At 47.2% G+C, this 24,307-nt stretch overlaps 1 long non-coding RNA gene across 1 annotated transcript in view; it reads left to right on the forward strand.

Annotated features, from left to right (window-relative positions):
- Positions 1 to 23,207, forward strand: part of LOC144334897 (uncharacterized) — a 119,206-nt gene extending 95,999 nt beyond the window's left edge. The window contains exon 3 of the long non-coding RNA XR_013405151.1: positions 20,789 to 23,207. This is a non-coding gene — a long non-coding RNA (uncharacterized LOC144334897). The remainder of the gene's footprint in view (positions 1 to 20,788) is intronic.
- Positions 23,208 to 24,307: the final 1,100 nt, after the last annotated feature.

A 24,307-nucleotide genomic window follows, 5' to 3' on the forward strand; every position in this document is an offset into this window, starting at 1 on the left:
GGACCTGTCAACTGATTTCCTGAACACACAAGTGCTTGGTAAAGATGTTCCTGATTAGCTAAAACATTTCAAGAGGACGTGATAGCTGGTGGTTGTTTAAAGACTATCACAATTTTCCTGTTACTTTTTAAATGCCTGTTGAATAAGGGAGGATTCACGTATTTTTATTTTCCTGTCTGCATACTTGATATTTTGTTTTTTGTTTTTCATGTGGGTGTGCAGTTAACAGGATTTAGAAACAGTCTCAGTCCTGGGGAGACTTCAGGGCCGCCTCAGTCAGTGCTGAAGGGAGGCAGGGATTTGGGGGCTGCTACCTCCACAGGAAGGGACACCAAGGGCCAGAGGTAAGCAATCTCAGTGAGGTCACAAAGACGGGCACACCCAGCACCCTGGCCCATGTGCCTCTCCTTCACCTTTGTCTCTGCTCAAAGCTGCTCTCCTGGGTCATCACTGGTGATCTCTAGGTGCGTGCTTGCTTCTTGCAGAAGTGGCATCTGGCTGTGGTCAGTGTGGGCCCTCAGGACTTCCCTGTTTTTGGCTCACATCAATATTGGGCAGTGGTGTATGTTTGCTTTGGAGTGGTAGATCCGGTGGATTTTGGCTTTGCCAACTCATTTAATACCTGTTCTCCTAGGTGCTGGGACCCTCTCCTAAGCCGCCTGTTCTCCTAGGTGCTGGAGCCCTATCATAAGCCGCATGTTCTCCTAGGTGTTGTGACCCTATCATTAGCTGTGTGTTCTGCTAGGCGCTGGGACCCTATCGTAAACTGCTTGTGAGAGATCTCGGAGGTGCTCCTTATGAGGATCCGCTGCCTGACCTGAGGTGGAACAGTTGCAATTCAAAACCACCCCCCAGAAAAATTGTCTTCCATGAAACCCATCCCTGGTGCCAAAAAGGCTGGGGGACAGCTGGCCTAACGCGGGCTAAGATGTCAGTAGATTTTTGGACTTGGGCCTCAGTTGAAGAGGATTAGATTTTGAAAGGTGGGGTTTGAAGGCTTCTAAAGGGCAGGTTTTCATCTCCAGTGGGGCCTGGCCAGAACTGGGTAGAACTGACCCAGAAGCTGACAACTAGTCAGGCTGGCTCACTGCCTGTGTCCTGTGTGTGCAGCCTTGCTGTTTATTCAATTGTCTGGTGGTGGTGTGGATTCCATCCACAGCCTCAGAGTAGTGGAACCCATTACTTCAAGGCTGACCTTATTTAACTTTATCAAAAAGACATGAAAATCATTTAGTATAAATCTTCCAGATACCTGTATCCTTTCTTTTCCCAGAGGCTTTTAAGTATTGCAACTTAAAAATCTTCAAAAATAACTTGAAAGGAAAACCTCTAAATATATTTTTGATGAGCACCCTTGAGAGCTTTAATATGTGAAGTAAATTCCCTTGACTTTTGTATTCCTAGAAACTCGTTCATGTTTGCAGATGACTTTGTATTTTGTCAACTGGTTGGCCACTGTGGTGACCATCAACACCTGCCGTGTATCATTTAGAAAGTTGGATGTGGATGTATTCACTTTTCAGACACACAAACACATGGGCTGTTTGTTTTTGGTTTTGATTTTTTTGGTTTTTTTTCTCCCCCCAGCTGAATTCAAGAAAGGGAAACAAGCAGACAGAGTAAGTACCAGAAAGCGTCTAAGTGGCTGGGTGGGGGATCCTACTATGGTGTTGGATTGTGTTCTGCCAGACATCGCTCCTCGAAAAGCTGACCCTGAAACGGCTGGCATTGCCCTCACCCTGGGACATTCGTCTGTCTCACCAGAAAATGAAGAATCTGCCAGAGTACTGTGAGTCAAATTCAGTCAGAACTCGATTAACTAAGAGGCTTTGTCTCAAAGGCCAAAACATGAGGACACATTTTTAATTTTTAAGGAGTGCTTCATTGTGAGTCAGTTCTGATGTGTACTGCATTAGGAAACCTCTGAACTTCCACGGTCAGGCCCAGAACTCTGAGGGAAAGTGGTTGTGCCCTTCCCACTGTTTTTGTCACTAGCTGTATTGATTTCCTTAAAACCCTTTTTATATGAGTTCTATTATAGTTTGAAAAAAATTCACTGAGGTAGAACTGGAAGCGTTTGCGCCATGTTAATACTCATGACCCGTTCTGGGTCTCGGTGTATGCGTACTGTATAAATGTACATGTGTGTATGTGGTGTACGCATACTACGTGTATTTCCACTGCATGTATTTACAGTGTATAGGTATGTACACTACATTTGTGTCCTACACACGTGCATGCTGTAGGCATGCATGTACATGTGTATATGTGTGTATCTACGGGGATGATTATATGCACACTAGTTGGACACCTATCTGTTCTACATGTGTACATACATGCATGTATTTAATGCCACATACATACCTGTGTACGTGCACCATGTGGGTATGTGCACATTATTTCTGCAGATGTATATATACATATGTGCACACAAGCATGCATGTACACTATGCACACTGAATAAACTTCTGGATATGTACACAATAATACGTATACATGCTGCATATGTACGTACACTATTGCATATGTGTATACGTTTTATACGTTAGTGTACTGATGTACATTGTATACATGTGCATATGTGTACCCTGCACATGTGTATGCATGTTGTAGTGCACCTACGTACATTGGATAAGAATGTATGTTATATGCATGTGTATACATATAGCAAATAGCATACCTGTGTACATACGGATGTGCATGTGTATGCCATATACATGTACATACAGGTTATAGTATACCTGTGTACACTGTATGCATATAGACGTGTGTGCATGCTCTGCATGTACATACATGTTAGCATACCTATGTACATTTGCTATATGGATGTGTGTATGCTCTATGCTTGTACACTCGTAGTGAACTTGTTTGTACACTATATATATTTGGATGTGTGTACACTCTATGCATGTACCCTACATGGATCTGGATGTGTGTGCACTCTGTACGCACGTAGTGCACTCATGTACACTCCACGTATTCGGATGTGTGTACGCTCTATGCAGGTACACGTGTTACAGTGTGCCATATACGTACATTATGTGGATGTAAATGTGTGTGTGCGCTCTATGGCACCAGGAATAGGGCTCCCGCAGGGATCCAAGAACGCACCATCTCGCTGGCACCGGAGCGTGTAGGATGAAAACAGTTGTTTGTTACAACCTAGTTGAAATTTGGCAGGTTACTCTACCCTTTGCAACGATTTAGGAACAGTCACTTCATTGATGTGTGTGTTCCTGATATCATAAACAGCTCTGTGAGGTGTGCCTCATCCCCAGACGAGAGAGGGAACCGAAACAACAATGACTCGGTCACTTAAGTGAGGTAGAACTAACAGAGCAGCTGTCTAGCTTTCTGTATTATAACTTTGTCAGCAGCTCAATGAGAAATCGGCACTCATCAGGAAATGTGTCCACTTTCTACTGTTCTTTATTCGTGGCGTATTAACTGCCTCGTGTTATTCCTCACGATGTAGCAAAATCCCTCCTAGAGCTGTGAATATAAACAGTTCATGACAAATGTAGTATCTTCTTTGTAACATTGAAAACGATATGTAAGTTCATCTTCAGATATTGTTTGGAAGGATGAGAAGGAAGATGTTTAGGACAAAAGAATAGAGAGCTTTCAAGTAAACAGGGAAAATAAGGACTTTGTGCAAAATATTTCCAAATTTGGAATTTGAGAATACTAAATCTCACATCTAAGATCATAGGTAGTTTTTTTTTTTTTGGGGGGGGGTTAAAATTAGTACTTGGTTTTCCATGCCTTTGGGAATTTCAGTCCTGATGGAGGATTGCAAGAATAATCTGATTTTTCAGAACAGAAGGGCAGTCTGTCTCAAAGGTAAATTCCAGGTTGTACCATAGAGAAATAGAAATTGCTGTCAACTTTCTGTAAGGTTCTTCAGTTCTTTCCTCTTCTGTGGTTAAAAAAACTATCTCTGGGTTTAGTCTCAGCCAAGTTCCTCTTATGAGGTTGCCTTACATTTCGCACAGCTGTTGAGAGTCTTCATCATTCGTAGTTAACTTGTTAAAAGCAAAACCTTGTACTAGTTAGATCTGGGCACCTTGAAGGCAGGGGTTTGTTTTATATTTTTAATAAGCAGCAGGGTGATGGCAGGGCTAGGGCCCTTCATCCCATCATGCATTCCTCTGAGCTTTCAGAGCTCTCACTGCATGCTGAGTGGTGTTGGCTGTTTAGGGTTTAAATAGGAAGACGAGGCTCTGCGACTTGGGACGCTCTTACTACCTTCATAGAGAGCTTGGTGACAGTTTAGCATGACAGTTTGTGCCCCTGCTGTGTATACTTTGTTACGGCCTCACAGAAAGGGTATTGATTTAAACGTGACTAATTTCTTCATGTTTATTTTTGCCTTTATTCCTAGTTACAGTCCTGATAATTTTTCTTCCTTTAAAATCTTGCTAATGGCTAGTGAATTAGTGATAAACTATATTTACGTGTTCTCTAAATCTAGCGATTTAATTGGAGGTCATTCTTCTTGCACCATGTGTCAGTGCTATGTCAGGATGGCTCAGTTTTACATTGTCAAAGGATTAACTAGAGCAGGATGCAGCCTTACTGGAAATTGCTCGTTTGTGAAATACAGGCACTTTATTTTTTGTTATACTCGAGGTGTGTTCAAATGTAAACATTTTGAGCCGTGTTAGAAGGATATACAAGATTGTAATGAAGAAAGCAGCAACTTGATCAAGTACTAGCTAATGAATTTTATGTTTTAAGTATATGGACTGTGGACCTTGGCAATCAGTTCTCATCTTGACCTTTTATTGTTTTATTAGAATCTTGCTCTGTCACCCAGGCTGGAAGGGTGGAGCCCAGGAGTACAATCTCCATTCACTGCAACCTCTACGTCACAGGTTCAAGCGATTCTTATGCCTCAGCCTCCCTAGTAGCTGGGGTTACAGGGTGTGTGCCACCATGTCTGGATAAATTATTTTTAGTAGAGATGGGGTTTTGCCATGTTGGCCAAGCTGGTCTGCAACTCCTGACCTCAAGTGATCCACCCACCTCAGCTTCCCAAAGTGCTGGGATTACAGGTCTGAGCCACCATCGCTGGCCTGACCTTCTGTTCTAATATTGGTTATTCAGTCTCGATGATAGCACCTGGTTGTATTAACTTGGGGTAGAAAGCACAATTGCAATGAATCTGGTTGTGTATATACGTGCTGACTTAGCGTTCATGGCAGCACTGTGAGGTGGGCATTGTTCCTGAAGGAAGGCCGATGGGCAAGTCGGGGCTTAGATACGGGACTTGTGGGCAATCACTGCTGTCCCATGGCTGAGATCAGGCCTGTCTGTCGCCTGTACCCTGAACTCTGAACACACAAACGAGCAACTGTCAAGAGTCGGTGCTCGAGTGTGATGTGGCCTGTGGTGTTTGCCTCGCAGCGCTGCTTTGGCTCGGGGCAACAGGGCAACAGCTCCCTCCCTCGTTCGGCTGCCTGGGATTCCCAGGAGAACCCACTGTACCGTTTATAAATGCCGGACATCGAGCGTTCTCCTTGGTACCAGCACATCTGGAATTGGACAGCTCGGTTAGATTCTCGGCCAGCAAACCTGTACAAGAGTGTGTGAACTCTGCGTTTGCTTCGCCCGGACAAAGGTGAATTCGTGGTCACTACTGGATGGCAACAGGTGTGGCCTCAGGAGCAGCACGGAGACAGGCACCCGGGTGCAGGAAGAGCATCTGCAAGAGGGGGTGGGGAAGGTGACAGACGCACGTGCGAGTTTAGCTGTTACCGTGGATGGGGCTGGTTGGGTAAGACCAGATTTTCTCATTGTTGCCCCTTTCTGAAAAAGACCCTGAATTGACTTCTCTGTGGCTCCTCGCGCCTCCTTTCAGGTTGGAGGAGACTGCTCTCCTGGCTCAGGCCCTGCTTGCGGCATCACGGAAGCTGCTGTTGCTTGCCCTGCCCTCCCTGTGACGTCCTCTGTGCTGTTGTCCGGGAACAGTTCTGCCGAGCAAGCTTGGACTCTGCTCCCTTCTGCTCTTGGATTTCATGTCTGGAAAGCTTGTGTTCTTTCCTGATTTTTGATGATGCTGAGCTATGTTTTTGCAAGGATCACGCGTGCCTATAGCAGGGAGAAGCCCCTTTGCAATTTTAGCATCTTGACGCTCTCAAGCAGAGCTTGCTATCGAAGTTGACAGCCTCCTGTGTTTTTGTTTTGGCAGAAACTGAATTTCAGTCCTAGGACAGCTTCAGCACACTTGATCCTAGCTCTTCTCTCTCACTGCTCCCCTCGTGTGTGGCAGAAATCATATGCCCTGAAGTTTACCAGTCCCTTCATTTGAAAATCAGTTAGTGTATGTGATCCTCATGAGAATTTTACTTTTTATAAAAGCAATCGCAAAGACTGGGTTTTGCGAAACCAGTGTTTTGTGTGTATATTAATTGCACTCACAATAAGCTTTGTCTTCTAAATATTTCATGTTTCAGATTAGCCCTGGAATCATGCCCTGGAGTAGTTTTGCTATTCCGCTTTTATTTTTGGCTAAGGTAAAGTTGAGAACATTGTGATATTAGATATAGTGAGTCCTTTTAGTTTCTTCTATGTCTGTTTTCCTTTAAGCCAGAACCAGCAGACTGATAGCAGTTTGTGAGCACCTGGCATCTCCCAGGCCTTTCCTGGGTCTTCCCTCCGCTGTCTTGTGGACAGGGCAGTCATTGGTGGAAGATGAACTTGAGAATCTGTGTGTGGAATTAAGTAAATGTCATAGCTCTCTTCTGTGACAAACTGAATGACATTAAGCCCAGTAAATTGTAACAGCAGACTTTGCACATACAAAGCATTGAACACCAGGAAGGTAACCAGGCTGCGATGCTTCTGGTCCTGCACAAGACCTCCGGTATCACAGCGCATTTAACATACTGGCAGCATTGAGTGTTTGAAAATGTTGTGTATGTACCATGTCCGTGATTTTCGAGGGCCTGGATAAACACCTCTGGTTATCGCAATCTTTATCAATGGGAGCTTAAGGTTAGTACTGGGGCAGACTGTGTTTTAAAGAATTAAGGTGTCTCGAGTATGTTTCAGTTTTCCCATGAAGAAGAAACATGTCAGCTGTTCTTTCCTGGACTGTGGCTATCACAGTGCCCCACCACGGTCGGTCACATGTTTACTTCCCCTCCATTTAACCGGGCTGGGCTTGGGCCAGAGTACTTCGGTTGTCAAATGTCATATGAGGCTGAGGAACTGTCTTCTGCTTCATCATTAGCTTATGGAAACACTGTTTTCCAAAGCATACTCTCCTTTATCATTTGTGTTTATATAAAATAATGGAATGGTTATTTTAACTGTGCAGTTTCCTATGTTTGGTTATTTAATTGCAGAAAGATAATGGTTTTATATTGCTAAAATCTGTGCTAGGAATTGTGCAAAATCTTTGTGAAATGCCCAGTTTACTAGCTTAAGTTATAGATCTTTGTATAGAAAAGAAAAAGCCTATTGCTACAAGGAGCATTGTCTTTATCGATGCAAAAAGCTTTAAACTTATTGGCCGTGTAGTAGGTAAAAATGCATCAGAATGTGACGAAAATAGAGAAAAGCATTGAAGTTTTAAAATCTGCTCTGCAGTTTTCTTCAACTCCCTTGCAAGATACTTAATTTGAATAAAAGACAGAATAAAGTGTTCCCACTGAGGAAAGTGGCAGGAGGACTGTTTAGACTGTGTTCTGAATCTGAGCAGTCCTGCCACACTCGTCTGTGATGTGGTGGTGTCCATGGTGTCACTTTTACAGAACTTTAAGAATGCCTCTGTGAATAAAATACATTTTATTCTTAGTATTTCTGTTTTGAGTTTTGAGGTGTGTAAAACATGTTAATGGTTTCTTTCCCTTACAGAATTTGCTTGTTCTTTTCTTTTTTTTTTTTTAAATGCCTACAAGACTCTGAAGCACATTAATCGCTTAAAAAGGAAAGAAAAAAAAATGGGCCAGGCGTGATGGCTCACGCCTGTAATCCCAGCGCTTTGGGAGGCCGAGGCGGGCGGATTGCTTGAGCCTCGGAACTCGAGACCCAGGGAACCAGCCTGGGCAACCTGGTGAAATCCCATCTCTACGGAAAACACACAAATTAGCTGGGCATGATGGCTGCACACCTGTAGTCCCGGCTACTCCAGAGGCTGAAGAGAATCGCTTGAGCCTGGGAGGCGGACCTTGCAGTGAGTGGAGATCACGCCCCTGCTGTCAAGCCTTGACAGAGTTGGGACCCTGTCTGAAAAACAGCAACGTTCATAACGTATGGGTGAACTGCCCGGCTGCTCTGTCTAGAGTAGAATAAATCTAATTATGTTTTTGCCTTTTATTAGCATTGAAATCTTCTTAATTATCCCTTTGTTTTCATTACATTGTAGCAATATATTGCCGCTTAGAGTCTGGAACAAGTAGGCTTCTCTGGATCAGGTTCTTACTGGATGGCTAAAACTTAGAATGATTTTTCCCTTCCTTGGATGTGACTTATAGAACTTTGCCTTTTGAGGTGATGTGCTGCATTTGATAGCGGACACAGGAATGCCCGAAGAATTCACTTACAGGGCTAAAGTATACGTGCTTTGTAGTGTTTCCCTCCTAGAATGAAAACGGTACCTCTCATTTGTGGGTCGATGATGCTATTTGCTGAAAACTTTTAAAATTTTATTTATTTTATTTTTTTCAGACGGAGTCTTGCTCTGTCGCCGAGGCTGGAGTGCAGTGGTGTGATCTTACTCTCTGCAAACTCCGCCTCCTGGCTTCACGCCATTCTCCTGCCTCAGCCTCCCGAGTACGTGGGACTACAGGTGCCCGCCAGCACGCCTGGCTAATTTTTTGTATTTTTGGTAGAGACGGGGGTTTCATCGTGTTAGCCAGGATGGTCTCGATCGCCTGACCTTGTGATCTGCCTGCCTCCTTCTCCCAAAGTTCTGGGATTACAAGCATAAGCCGCCGCCCCCGGCCAAATACATGTTTGTTTACTGCCTCAGTCCTCCGTTGGGTAGCCCTGTTCTTCGTCGGATATTCAGGGAGCGGGGGCATCTTGAGTCTTGAAAGGTGTGCTCTGCGAGATGGGAATCTTCTGGCTGCTTATTTAGGGAATCCTGCCGGCTGTCATTTACTGGAGAGCGCAGTTTCCTGGCTGCCCTGGTCTTTGAGGGGAGGGAGACTGAGGGGTCATTTTCCCACCTGGACCAATGTGTTTATTAAACCTGGTTTGTGTATCATTTGGATCTTTTTATGAAGGAAAAGCTACATCTGTGACTTTCAGATGAGTGGAAGTCATGTTAAAAATATATATATATATAAATATAAATATATATATATATATATATATATATATATATATATATATATATAGGCTACTATGGAGAAGTTTTGTCCTTGTGACCTGTGAATACAGTCACAGGAGGGCAGAATGTTCACGGTGTGGGTGCTTACAGTGTACATGCAGAGTCACATTCTTCACTAGTATTACGTTAAAAAGTGACAAATAAGAGAAAAATATTTTGCTCATTACAACGTCGGTAAGAAGCTGGCAGCACTCTTGTTTTTGGAGGGGTGTGAAGGGAATATTGAGAAAGTGTCATCAACATTAGACTCGCCCACTCTGCAAATCCTGTGCCAGCTGGAGTGAGGACCCCGTGATGGAAAGATGCACCCCTCTTCCCGGAAGGACTTGAATCTTTGTAGCGCTCAGGACGCATGGTTCATCTCTATATAAAGGCAGAGTGTGAAACGCCGTGGAGGCTGAGAGAAGCGATGTGGTTAGCAAGTATGAGTGAGACGTTTGGGGCTTGTTAGCACCTGGCGTGTGTGCAGCAAGCTTTGCTATCTGCACATGTGTGATCCTTAGAACACTGGCGTCTGGAGCCATGGGGGCTGTCGAGGGCCCCAGCTCCTGGCGGGCTGAGGAGTTCCCTGTTACCACCAGGATAACCGTGATTTTGAAGGCTGTCACTCAATCCCAAGTCCTGGAAGGGGGCTCCTTTCAGAGAGGAAAACACCCCTAGAGCCTCAGGCAGAATTCAGTGATTTTTCTTATAATGTTGCTTAGATTTCGCAACACATGAAACCAAGAACATATTTCAGAATGCTTATGGTTCTTTTGTAACCATGGAAACAAAGTAAGTTGCAGTCGATGGACAGTTTGCGGAAGCTGAACTGCCTACATCGTGAGCACGGCGCTCTCCCTACCGCCCTGGGCCTTGCTCCGGTTTGCCGGGGAGGCTTTGCAGGGCCTCTTGGCTGGGATACCTCTCTCATGTCCCATGTTGCTACCCCTGGTCACAGCCATACTGTTGGGCACCTGCGCCGTGAGGTCACTGAGTGGACACGGAGCCACGGGGCAGCAGTTGGTCAGGAGGTGGCATCCACATGGTCCGAAACAGGTTTCTGTTCATTAAGAATGATCATTGCAATAAAAACAGAGTGAAAGAAAACTCTACTGACCTGAGAATGCATCCGCTGAGTTGCATAGGGAAGTGCAGTGAGGAAGGTGAGGGCTGAAAGGACATGAGGGAGGGAGAGGAAAGGAGAGAAGGGAAGCGAAAGGGGGGGAGGGTGGATGGGAGTGAAGAGGGAGATGGAGGAGGAAGAAGAGAGAGGGCGGTGGGCAGGAGCCTGGGAAATGTGTCCCAGAGCCGGTTCCTGACCGTCGTGGGTGCGTCAGAGCTGATCTTCCAGGAGAGGTGGCCTGGGAGGGTTGACCCTTAGGAAGTGAGGGCCAGGGGGAGCTGATTTTTTGGCCCTCAGCGGGGCTGTTGTTGACCTGAGATACAGTCGATAGTTTTCCTGAAGAGATCGTCTGCACAGCCACCGTTTGCTGCCAGGTTGGAGAGAGAAGTGCTCCTCCCCATGGATTCTTTCTAGTTTGTGGATTTTTCCCAGTTTACCTGAGCAGCCTGTCAGTGGAAATGTCGGGGATTACTAACATGTCTCCATCCTACAGAGCAGTCGACCAGCTTCCAATCCTGTAGTTGTTGGGGGCACCATTCCGGTCCTGTCAGTGCCGGCCCAGCGTGGAAGCTGCAGCCCGAGGCGCTGGGAAACCTGCGGGGCTCTCACTGCCAGGAAAGATGTCCTTAGGGCAGAGCCTGGCGAGGAGGGGGTGCTGCTGTTGCAGCAGTACATGGAATTTCAAATGACAAATGAAACAAGCTTTTAATTATGACCAGAGCCCTATGCTCTGCGTTTCTTCAAATGGAAATGTTGTGCTGAAATGAAATTGCTGTTAATCGGTTGCCTCATCCAAGACGCAAGACCGAGGGCTGGGAGCAAAGTAGAAAGTGGATTTATCTACAAAGCTTCCTCCTCTCAGACTATCATCAGTTGGATGGTGCTACACAGGAATATGTGAGAATTCGTGTGAGAAAGGTGATGGGTGCAGACCTGTGTGACCGGCAGGTGTGGGGGGAGGTTTGAGAGAAGCTTTTGGCTGAAGTGATGTCAGATGCAGGTGCTGAAGTGTGATGTCTGTCTGGATGGAAGAGCACACACGCCTCTGGGCTGCGGGAAACAGATAAAGGAGGAGGTGGACAGACGTGAGTCGTGTCTTAGGAATGGTAGCAATTCAGGCAGACCCAGGATCAGGCTCCCACGGGGGAGGAGTGGATATCAGGACCCAGGGAGCGTGGGACGGGGGTCATGCCCAGGCCTCTGCGGGTCTTGCTCTTGTGTCAGCAGGGCCCTGTGCTTGCCCTCCTTAAAACTTTCCTGATCCATAAAACGGGCACGACAAAATCCACCTTGTGACACTGAAGCTTAAATGAGATGAGGTACATGGTGTCTTCCTTCCCTTCCTGACACATCCTAGACTCACAGCTATGGTAGCAGCGACAGACTGGATGGAATGCTGGAGCCGCTTTGCGCCTGGTGAAGCCACATGGATTTGTGCAGTGCTGGCGACTGTCTCTGAAAGCCTTTGGTCATGGCAGTGGCAGCCTGGAGTGGCTCTTGGCATACTTGAGTCTGTGGAGTGCAAGGTTGACTGGAGCTCCGAGGCCATTGATACTATCCAGGGGTGAGCTGATGAGGCCCTAAAACATGGGGGGAAGGCCGAGAGGACTTGGCTGCCAGAAGCATTGTAGATTTCTGGCTTCGAGAACTTGCTGACTTATGGACATAGGAAGGTAAACCCAGATGGCTCCAAAATTGTAAGTCCAGAAGAAAGGTGGGAGGGTACAATTGCTGACTAGGTCATGGTTGCCCTGTCCCTTTGTTTCTGGCCATCGTTTCTCCTCCCTCCCCCTGCCTTTGTGGGCTGGAGGGCCTGAGCCTGCACAGCGGTCTATTTCATGATGACAATGGCCGATTATTACCCTGCAGTAAGAAGTCTCTCCATTTTATTTGGCAGCAGTAGTTAAATAAATTTAAGGAGTGATGGTGTAGTAGTATTTGTTTTGTTTGTGCTTTTTTTTTTTTTTTTTTTTTTTAGTGTCATTTAACTGAATGTTATTTCCAATTTCACTGATCACTTTGAGAGGCCAAAACATGCTTTGATTTGTTATTTTGTGTTTGAGCTAGTTTATTGCCTCACAGGAATGCCAAGTATTCTGTTGTCACACATCATTAAGTATCTCAAATTGTGTTACTATAATACTTAGCTGAATTACCTCCCTGATTTTGGCTTTTAAAAATCTAAAATCTGTGTGAAACACAGGATGGTGCATCTCCATTGAGGGTTGTTGAGAAGTGTGACTTTTGCTGGCATGCTTGAGAATCAGTGACATTATTTTATAGAAACACTTTGTAACTGACAGCAAAGCTAGAAGCTCCTGTAAAGGGCAGAGTAGGCAACGTGTTATGCTTTGAGGGCCACAGAAGTCTCTGCATATATTTCTTTTGTGAAAACTTCAACGTGTAAAAATCCCTGTCCAAGGCTCGGTCGGGGATCATGGTTTGCAGACCCTTAACAGCAGCTTAGCTGAAAGCTGGACTCCCATGCGGTGAACAGGAGCCTACCTCATTGCTTCAGCCAGGAAGATGCTGCCCTGATGCTGGAATTTACTTCAAACAAACTTGAAAGCTCTGGCACCACTGCTCATTTCCATACTGTTGCAGGCTATCTAAAATACGGAGGATGCCGTGGCGTTTTGATTTTGTTACTCCTCTTGAACGGCTCTGAGATGGCTCATCATGAGTTAGACATTTGCAGAAATGATCAAGCAGAGCTGCAGTCATCTTGCAGATAAAGTGAAGTTTTTTCTGAAAACTCATTACAGGCTTAAATTTCTGATCCCATTCCATCCACTGATCTTGTATGATTGGTTTCTTTTTGTACCCATTTGGGTCTATGAAGCGTCTCCCCACCGTGGTAGAAATTTAGTTCTGATTTTGTGCATGAGTCGGTATCCTCACTCCTCATCTGCGAGGAGAAAGTGCTGCAGGTCCTGTGTGGTTTCCATCCCCTCCCTGCACGCGGATGGATTGGGAGGTATTTGTGGTGTGTGAACTTGCTACCCCCAGAGCCTTCTGCTTCATTCCCTGGACCGCTTTCCTCCCTCCTCCCTCCTGACTCACTCCCCTGGACCACACTTCTCCCTCCTGGTTCACTCCTTGGGCCGAACTCCACCCTCCTCCCTCCTGGTTCACTGCCCTGGGCCCCCACGCCTCCCTCCTTGTTCACTGCCCTGAGCCCCCACGCCTCCCTCATAGTTCACTCCCCAGGGCCCCCACTCCTCCCTACTCTCCTGGGCCACATTCCTCCCTCCTGGTTCACTCCCCTGGGTCCCCAATCCTCCCTCTCGGGGGCTTGGTAGTTTCTGATGTGCTTGTGCCAGCACGATAAGGCTGAGTGGCAGCTCCAGGGCTGCGGCTGCTCACGCAGCTGTGGCATGAGTGCAGAGAACTGCGGGGATGCAGCTGCCCTTGCTGTGATGCTTCGAGTGTCATAGTCGATATGGGAAACTGGGTGGGATGTGGATGTCCCAGGAAGGGACAGGAGCCTCCCCTCAGCCTCTGTCAAACAGTTCTCAGCCAGGCGTGGTGGCTCACGCCTGTAATCCCAGCACTTTGGGAGACCGGGGCGGGCAGATCACCTGAGGTCAGGAGTTGGAGACCAGCTTGGCCAATGTGGTAATTTTTGACGCATTAAGGATTAAGGAAAATGACTCACACTAGTTTGCCTTGCTTTTTAATTGATAATTGGTGTACCCCAGTAGTCTGAACTTGTTAAGCAACCATTCTTACCGAAAGACTAATCTTTAAAAGTCTCTTCCTCTGGACACGTCTTTGGCTGCTGTAATCAAATGCAATGTAATCAGCACTGGTTAATGGCTTTCCTTGCTTGGCTAACAAATGCTCCTCAAAAACTTTGATTTCTTGTTATTTTCATTTAAAATTATGTTTTAAGCCTTCTAAATTTTCTAGCTTTCCTGCGAGTTGGGAATAACTGTGATGGGTGCTTAGTTTGGGATGTTGACGTACACTCTATGCCCAGCTACTATGCCATTGTGTGAACACTGATTTCTCACTTTCTCATGAAGACTGATTTCACCTAGTTTGGTAAATTCTATTAATTTTAAGGAAGGGGGTGGAATGCAACTGCTGTTAGGAGGCTTTTCTAAGGATCGAGGAAATGTTGCCATGATTATTACCATTACAGAAGGAACATAAAAATGCGTGCTGCCTTCAGTCATGATGAATATGTAAGTCCGCATCTGTGACTGCAGAAAACTGCAGCCCCAAATCCTAAAATCGTGTGGATGCACCAAGCCCATCTGCAGGGCACTGTGGAGCAGCCTGCATTAGCCGAAGTTAGCCCACAAGCCCTGAGGGATGGTGTCTGAGTTATGATAAGGCTCTGACTTGGGATTAAACAGGCCTCCAAATAGTGTGATATTCTAAACAAAGACATGATACTGCCCAGGGAGCCCAGTGGGCACCTGTAGGCAGTGTAGGTGAGAAAAGGTTCCAAAGAAGATTCCTGCAGCTCAGCTAGGAGGATTCTGTAAGGCAGTAGACACATCAATGTTCACATGGGAGTGTTGAGCTATATTCATTCCTTTTAAGCAGCCAGGCTTGTGTGTGTTTTTAGGGGCACTCACATGGCGCCCTTTCCACCCTCACTGCTGGTTGTGCCTGTTTGATGTTGCGGACTTCTGTGTTAAGTGTGTCCACTCTCCAAATGTATCTCTGTCTCTAGAATATTTTAGAGTAAACCGTTTATTGTTTAAACGCTTGTTTTTAGTGAGGAAGAAATCTTTAAAATGGGCCATACAGACCCTGCTATAAATGTTGAACAATGGCACGTGTAATGTTTAACACGTAGTGTTTAAAGTAGAAGACAGTTTAATTTAGAAATCCTGTTGGAATGCCAACTTAAATTACGACCATCTGTACACATATGGAAAAGAATGAGAGTGAAGGTACAGAATTGGAATTTTGTCTATTTTGTAGAGATTCTGTAATGTATCAGGTACAAGTCTCACTTCATGATTTAAATGCATGAAGCTGAAATTAGAAAACTTGACAAAAACATGCCTTTGAATAGTGAGCCTTTATCCTCCTTGAAATGGTGATTCATTCACTAAAACGTCCACCTGCAACTTTGTCAAATACATTTGTTGCATTAGTCCTCAAGTGAGCTCAGTTTTCCAGACAGGCAGATTATTACTGTTTAAAGTTTGTCCTGATGATGTTGGTGAACAGGGAAAATCCTTTGACGTGGATCCTCTGTGTGTGTTACACATCAGACGCGGCCTGCCCAACCCTCTGCCTGTAACTGGGAACCTTGACTGTCAGGATCATTGTAGAGAACCTTGAGGAAAGCAAAACAAGCCTCTGGAGTAGCAAAAGATGTAGCTGGTTTCATGCAATAAAACTTACACGTTTTTCTTTAAAATGCTTTCTTCGGAACGTCAGCTTGCTGACTATCTTAGAATCGCTGTAGTCCGCTGACAGCAGTCGTGGGAACAGGTGCATGGCCTGGCTGATGCAGGAGGGTCTCAGAGTGGAGCCACACTCCTGACACTGAAGGAGGGGCTGGAGCCATCACGCTCGTGACTCGTGCAGATGGCCTTGGCTGACCTCCAGAAGAGAAAACGTCAGTATCCAAGGAGGAAAAAGTCTATTAATTTCATGAGTGTTTGCCTTCGCAATGGCTAATACCCTGAGTTTGTGGCACCTGCTGTCTCTGGAATGAGGAGTCTTCCCTTCCTGGCAGACAAGCTCTAGATGGGAACAGGAGCTGTGATTGCTGGATTGAAGAGATTTCCTTCTTGGGGAGGTGGCCTTCGAGCCTGACATGAAGGAAGCTGTGACTGGCGGGAAAGGGCCTTGGAGACAGTGTATTTACCAGGAGGGTCGGTGACTGAGAACCATCCTGTTCCCAGTGTTGCCATTCTGGTTCTAGAGTAAACTTGGGGAGAAACAACAGCCAAAAGCCCCGAGGAATATTCTGTGATGTTGATCACGTTTGGTAGATTTGTTGCTGAGACTCTGAAATGAGAAGCCCTGGAGGTGCAGGTCTATCAGGCCATGCGACGTGAGACAGCTGCTGCTTCAGGGGTTGGAGTCCCCGTGCCAGAGGCTCAGTCCTGCAGAGACTTCTGCACAGTGGGCAGCTGATGCCTCCGGTTGATTGTGAGTCCCCCAGATGAATACCCATGAAAGGTACCGTGTCAGCAAAGAGTCAAACTCTGTGAAGCATTTGGAGATTTATTCTGAGCCAAATGAGTTACCATGGCCCTTGATACTGCCCTCAGGAGATCCTAAGAACATATTCCCGAGGTGGTCAGAGCCCAGCCTGGTTTTATAGCTTTTAGGGAGACATAAGACAATCAATCAAATAAATGTAAGATGTACATGGGTTTGGTCTGGAAAGGTGGGACAACTGGAAGCAGGGGTGTCCAGGTCATAGGTAGATTTGAAAATTTCCTGATTGACAGTTGGTTAAGAGAGTTGTCAGATAAGGGGTTGTGGAGACCAAGGCTTTGTCATGTGGAGGACATCCTCCAGGTAGCTTTGGAGAGAATAGATTGTAAATGTTTCCCATCAGACTAAGCGTCTAAGTTCTGTCTAATTCCAGAAGGGAGGTGGGGTGATGAGGCAAGTCCGACCCCCCAGCAATCATGGCCTGGACTAGTTTTTCAGATTAGCTTTGGAATGCCCTTGTCAAAAGCAGGGGCTGTTCAGATGGGCAAAGGGGCTTCGAATTCTAATGTTTTTAAAACCAGAAAGTGATTGTTTTTTTCTGTGGATAACAGCCAGTGTAGTAATTAATATTTTATTAGCAGATTAATTTGGAAGTCAATGTGTTTTCAAGTATGTTAATTATTAAGTCATCAACAAGCAGAGAAGGGCTTACTTTGAAACCAGCCTGAGACTCAAGAGGCTCATCAAAGAAAACGATGGACTTGGGAGAACTGATTCACGTGTTTACTGCGCCAAGTTTCAGGCATTATGAGAAGTCTGTGCTGATACATTGTGACTTGAGAACTTAAATCTTGATGGACTCTTAAGAGTGAGGCTTTTTTTTTCTTTTCTTTTTAAATGGTCAGTGTTTCTGTCTCCTGTGTTTTGTCTTCCAGCCGCTGAGCACTTTAGCTTTGTGTTCACGTGGCCTTGTTCTCCGAACCACCTGCTTTGTGGCTCCTCTGTCCTGCCCACCTTGATCGCGTCTTCCCTGCCCCGTGGATTTTATCCCGAGGACTGTTCTCCGCTGTGGGGAGGGGAGGATCAGTGGACACTGGCTTTACCGACTCATTTTCTGTGTAGCTCCCAGTTTCTCAAATTCTTAATTGTCTTGGATTCCCTGTGAAACTGGGAGTCAGGCCTTGGGCGCAGTGCTGGGTGGCCTTGGGCGCAGTACTGGGGCAGGAGGGAGAGATGAGAACAGGAAGGATGGGTTTGTCAGGGGAAGGAACCCCTTGCCAAATTCCTGTGTCTGTTTTAGGTTAAAGATGAATGGCCGGATGGTGGATGTCTCACCTGCTGTGGCTGGACCTCGCTGTGCTGAACCCTGAGCAGGGGCCCCAGCAGCTGCCTCCTGCCAGGCCGGGGCCACAGGGCTGGGCTTCTGCCTCTGGGAGGGCTCGTGCCAAGGTGCAAGGGTCTGCACCGCTCGTGTGTGACCTGAGGGGCATGTGGGAAGCTTTTCTGTGCTCCTCACCTGGGAGAAGTTGAGCTCATCTGGGCTAGAGCCACTGGGGAGGTAGGAAGGCAGAGGCCTGGAATTCCTGCTTTCCCCAGACAGCAAGAAAGCTCAGCGTTGCACCTGCTCTGAGATGCCCTCAGCAGCCATATATAGTTGATTTTAACATGACGGAAGGTGCCAATTAACCCGGCTCTGTGGAGAGCTTTGAGGAGTCCAGGCCCTGGGCCCCGGGCTTTTTAATATGTTCCTTCCTGAACAAAAAAGAACAAAAGATCCCTGTGGCTGATGTCGACTGCGTGGGGTAGGACATGCTGAGCTTGGGTGGGGCTTGCCCCTGAGTTTCCTTGGTGCTCCTCCCAGCCCCAATGGACACCAGCCTCTCAAGGCCGAGGCTTGTCCTGTTTAGACCCTCGTTGGTAGGGTCTGTGGTCCTGGATCGAGGGCCCAAGCACTTCTTTCATTATTATAAATGATTCACCAGAGATGCACGGCTGTGCCCAAACCTCTCACGAGCATGAGATACAGCCAGTGTCGCTGCCGCAAGCTCATAATTCTAGTGGAAAGAGGAAATTTTACTTTTAATGTGCTCGTGTGACTCAGATGCAAATATTCAATTCCCATTAAACTTTCAAGACCTTGAGATCCTCTGAGATTCCTTGGAAAGCCGTTCCTTGGCCCCACGACTAACTCTCCTGTGGAAGGAGGCTGGGGTGGTCCGCGTGGTCTGGGATCCTGCTGCGTTCTCCAGGATTCCTTAGGTTTCATCATTAGTCCCAGCTCTTCAGCAGGTGGAGCTGATTGACTCTGACATTTGCATTATATTGTTCTTGTGTTGCCTCAGTTAACTTAGAATAATCAGTATTTACCAGAAATAATTGATGGCGAGATGGGAATTATTGGTGATTCCCTGACATAGGCAGCCTGTATAGATAAGCGTGTTACACGGTGTCTAATTTCTGAGATGTTGGTCCACACCTTCTCAGGAACACACTTTCAGGGGTAGATTCCTGTGCAGGAGAAGCTGCTTTTCCCCGAGACGCGGTGGCGGCTCCTGCACTGGCATGGCAGGGTGGCTGTGTGACTGGGCAGGGCTGGACATGCTCCTGCGCTGGGCGCCCACCTCCGCCCTACATCTGTGTCGAGGGTGCCTGCCTTTGTTCCCCCAACTTCTATGAACTCATAGAATTGTATACCTTCCTGACACATTCCTGCATAGAGATGATTAGATCTGGGGGCTGAATCTCAATCTGACATGCATGTAGGTAAATTATTGACGTGAATGACTTGGGTCCTCCACCTTCAGGGTCAGGAGGCACGAGGTGGGTTTGGAGACAGCTGCCTGGCCTCAGGAAGTTTCTCTCAGAGCCTGTTTCTTTCTCTAGCAAAGTAAATGATGCCTACCTCACCGGGCTTAACACACGCTCAGTACTCAGATGCTGTCTGATCTTTGTTATAGTTAGTATTTGGGGAACAGCGTGGCTGGTAAGAAAATGCGTTATCTTTACAATTCATACAATGTCATACAAGGCAAGCGTGAAACCGGGACACTACCTTAATCTGAAGATGCTGGTGCTTAGTCTTCTCCTCAAGCATTTTGTTGTCATTCTGGCGTGTGTCAGCCAAGTCATATGACGGTACCGCGTGCGTGATGCCAGCTCAGTTACCTTGGAATGGGGAACCTGAGGCTGCCAGGGAGCATCCCTCCTGCCTCCAGTCCTCGGGGGTTTCTCTCTCTCTCTCCTTTCCTTTGTCCCTCCCTGTCCCCCAATCTTCCTCACCACTCCTGCTCCCCTCCCTACCCTCCTCACTTACTCTACAACAGAGGTCTAGACTTTGACAAATCCCAGCTGGGCCTATTTATCGCTTGGCTGGGAAAGCAGAGGGAAAGGGGCCCAGTTACTACAAAAATAGAGAATTGAAATAGAATGTGAGCTACTTTTGCGTCTTGTTTTTTATTTTATTCTGAATATAAAAGGCAAGTGTCAAACAAAATCGGTGCTAACTGCGCCACTCAGCTCCGAGTCTGCTTTGTCGGGGCTCCGTGGGTTCCCACGCCCTGGCCTTCTCCATGAGCGTCTGGACACGCCGTGGCTGTGAAAGGAGCATTCAGTTATGGTCCTTTGAATGTTCCAGAGTCATGTTTAATAAAAATCTTCACGTTTACCCACAGCCAAGTCTTGATTTAATAACAGGTACTGCAGGTCTCTGGGTGGGGCTGAGCCTCTGTTTTAGAAGCAGCCGCACCATCCGAGGGGCAGGTCCGTGTGGGCTGGCAGGCGGCCTGGTCCTTGGAGCACAGGGTGGACCTGACCCAGTCCTGGCAGTGGGGGGCCTTGCAGTTCTAGAATGTAGTGATGCAACCTGTGGCATAAATAAAAAGCCTCATGTGCCCCCATGAGAAGCTGGGGCTTCCCCTCAGTAGTGTGGCGTGCTGTGTTTGTGATCGTGCAGATGTTAAAAGGGTGAGGGAGATGTCTAAAAACTAGGCTCCCAAAGACAGCCCTTCATGTCGGGTGCTTTCATGTGTGTATGTACACCTGTTTGACGAGTGTACACCTTCACGCGTGCACCTGTTTCACGCATGTACATCTGTTTGTGCATGTGCCTGTTTCACACTTGTGCCTGTTTCGCGTGTGTGTGTGCCTGGGCATTCCCCTTGTATTGCGTCATACGTTGTATTTTACAGATTGTTTTCTTTCAGTTTGTATCGTGAGCTTGTAACGACGTCGTGAAGAAAAGAGGGGATCCTGGCAGCCTTTGGCTCTGAGAAACGTGATGTCACGGGAACAGATGAGACAGCCCGGGTGAGGCCGGCAGAGGCCATCGTGGCCTGGGAGTCCGTGCACATCCACTGTCTGTCGCTGTGTGACAAGTGACCACAAAACTAGGGGCTTAAGGCAAAGTACACGTACGACTGTACAGCTTCTTCAGGTTGCAAATTCAGGGCAGCCTTGCTGAGCGGCTCTGGCCCAGTCCCCCGGGTCACCGTGAAGATGCTGTCCAGGGCTGCAGCCATCTGTAGGCTCAGCTGGGCTGGAGGTTCTGCTCCAGGATGCTGTGCTGACGTGTCTGCGGGCAGAGGCCTGGTAGTCCACACCTGGCCACTCCCCGGGGCTGCCAAGTGCATTCCTGCCCAGGGCCGCTCCTTTCCCCAGAGACGTAGCAGTGCTGGTCTTATGCCCAGCGTCAAGGTGGCCGGGTCAGGAGCAAAGACTTGTTTCCCCTACTCGGCGACTACTCCTGCAGGGCTGGGAGACAGTGGAGGTCGCGCAGGAAGGTGTTCGCTGAAGACCGTGCTCTGTGACTTGACGGGTGTTCCTCCCAGGAGAGTGAAATGGAGACTGGACGCCGGAAGCAGCATCCTGCGTGACCCCATGTGTAGTGGGGTCACAGCAGAGCTACGTCCTTCCTTTACAGATACTTTTCAGAGTCTACCCGCCTTTAGATTCTCTGATTAACGTGTCTGAGGAGGGTCCCAGGAGTCTGCCACCTGCCAGGCCAAGGAGGTTCCCTGCATGTGGCTCTCCCCTGACACCTTGAGAAACGTGACTCGAGAGAATCACCGAAGTTTCCTAAATGAGTCACCTGCTTTCTCTTCTCTTTGCTTTCATGCCCCCCCAGGGTAGGTCAGTCCTGTCCGCCACAGCGATACCTGCATGCTGGAGTTCCAAGGAGATTGGGGGTGTGTCGGGTCCCCCAGGGAGATTCGGTGACTGAGGATGCTGTCATAGCAGCCAACATGTCCCTATCGTTTTCACTTTTAATGAAGTTCAGTTACTAGGTTTTCTGAGGCACAATGATGTCCTTGTGAAAAATTGGTGATCAGGGAAGCAAGCAAGTGTGGGAAAATGATCCTGCCCTTAAATCTAAAAAACGATGAAACAGCAAACAGCCCTGAAGAGCCCATGAACCTCCTCATGGGGCGGTGAGGAGACACCTCAGTAATGGCTTTAAAAAAAAGTGATAATACTGAAGAAAAGGTAAACTAAATTTTGGGTCTCCTATGGGTAAAGAGATTGTGGTTTACATTTTGGAGGTATGCGTTTATATACTTATTTATTTTTCTTTGTTGGATTTAGAATTAGTTGAAATAATTGTGTTTTTTTAATTTAAAAAATTGGGGTATACGAAGTCTAATCCCTTTGTGATATTTCTGTACTGTGAGACTCCACATACAAAAGTGAAGCCCAGACTGTCTATCTCTAATGAACCAGAGAGAGGTGGTCATCTCCTGCAGGCCGGTCTGGTCTCCAGGCATCTGGCCATCCTCCCAGTCTTGGGCACACCTGCATCACTGGTGCTTCCTGCCAGACTGTGACTCTGCCCAGGTTTCAGGAGCACCCGAAACTGTTTTCCTAGGGGCTCCTGCTTTGTCCTGGCTCCTGGAAGCACAGGCTTTTGACGAAGGACTCTCCCCACTGCCAGGTAAATTGGTGATTGCCCCACAGTCTGTATTTGTCACATGGGGCACAGAGAGTCTGGGCGTGGTGTCGTGGCCCTGGAGCCAGCTCTAGGACTGCCCGACGGCATTGCCTCCACCCCTCATCTGGGAACAGGGCGGTGGGGAGGAGAAGGGAAGCAGGGTCTTGACCCTTCTGCGTCTCGAGAACACGGGAACACATCGTCCCATTGCCTCACACCATTCACAGCCCAAGCTTGTGTGAAGTATTATTTTATAACCTCCCCTGACAATGATGTATTTTATATAAGCAGCACATAAAGTGGTAATTTAATACCCTATCGAGCAGGATTAAACAATAAGGAGCAGATATCACTGTAGAAAAGTTACTTTATCCGGGAAACATTTATCTACTGCAGGTGGATGTGAATCATGGCTTCCTCCTCAGTGGCTCCTGATTAGCCTGTGAAATTCTGTCCTGTTCACCACTGTTAGTTATAAGCTACACCTTTCCTTCTATGACGTTAGTTACAAGCTCTACCTTTCCTTCTATGATGTTTATTTCTTGCCTGTTCAGCACTGTTAGTTACAACCTATACCTTTTCTTCTGTGATGTATATTTCTTGAAGGCATGGACTAAATCCTAATTCCACAGTATTCGATGCACATACTGAAGAGATACTTGTTTGAATGAATGGATTAATAGAAAATAGAAGTGGTGACTTCACTTTATTTCATTATGTCAAACTTTGTCTACACGGAAAATTTTATGGTCCTTTGGAAAAACAGGGCCTCTGTGCAGGGTTGTTAGAGATTGTGAGAATGCCGCAAATGGCTCTGTGGCTCTAGGCTCACAAAGGGCTTGAGGGACTTGGTGGCGCACCTGTGTTGAAAACCGAGTTCTGCAAATCCATTGGAGTGACCTGCCAGCACCAGCACACACAGCCCTCCTTCCCAGTTGATTTCTGCACAGAGGCTTCTTCTGAATGCCCCAGGTGAACGTGGGTTCAGCCAGCACTGCTGGGCTTCCACAGCAAGCCAGGGTGCTGCAGGGACGAGAGAGAAGAGGGGCAGGACCAGGATCTTCCTGGGCCCCAGTGCCCGTGTGGGGACGCTGCCTGGCCTGGCTTTTCTGGGGGAGGTCAGGGAAATGATGGCATGGAGGGACTGTTGGTATGAGTCGCTTGCTCAAACATAGATCCCAGGTCTGTGTGGGAGGCAAATAGAAATTTATGTGGGTATCATCAGTAACATAGCAAACATGGGCTTCTTCACTAGGGTGGCTGACCCTCTTGCTCATCTGCTGAGCAAAGGCCCGGCCTGGCCTGGCCTTCTACGCCTCCACAGTGAGCTTTTCTCAAGCTCTGTCCACTCCATGGAGATAGCCGGAGCCAGGGCAGATATGGGGTGTTTTCCACTTTTTATTTATTTTTTCTTTTTTGAGATGGAGTCTTGCTCTGTCGCCCAGGCTGGAGTGCAGTGGTGTGATCTCGGCTCAGTGCAAGCTCCACCTCCCAGGTTCACGCCATTCTCCTGCCTCAGTCTCTCGAGTAGCTGGGGCCACAGGTGTCCGCCAACACACCAGGCTAATTTTTTGCGTTTTTAGTAGAGTCAGGGCTTCACCGTGTTAGCCAGGATGGTCTCAATCTCCTGACCTCGTGATCCACCAGCCTCGGCCTCCCAAAGTGCTGGGATTACAGGCGTGAGCCACTGCACCCGGCCAGGTATTTGTCAGTTTTTGAAAGCTACATTTAAAGAATGAAATAGACCGAACAGAATTACTTCCTTTTGAATATTTAATACTCAGTCTACCAGAACACT

The sequence above is a fragment of the Macaca mulatta genome, chromosome 15, assembly GCF_049350105.2.
Source record: "Macaca mulatta isolate MMU2019108-1 chromosome 15, T2T-MMU8v2.0, whole genome shotgun sequence".
In the NCBI taxonomy this organism is placed as follows: Eukaryota; Metazoa; Chordata; class Mammalia; order Primates; family Cercopithecidae; genus Macaca; species Macaca mulatta.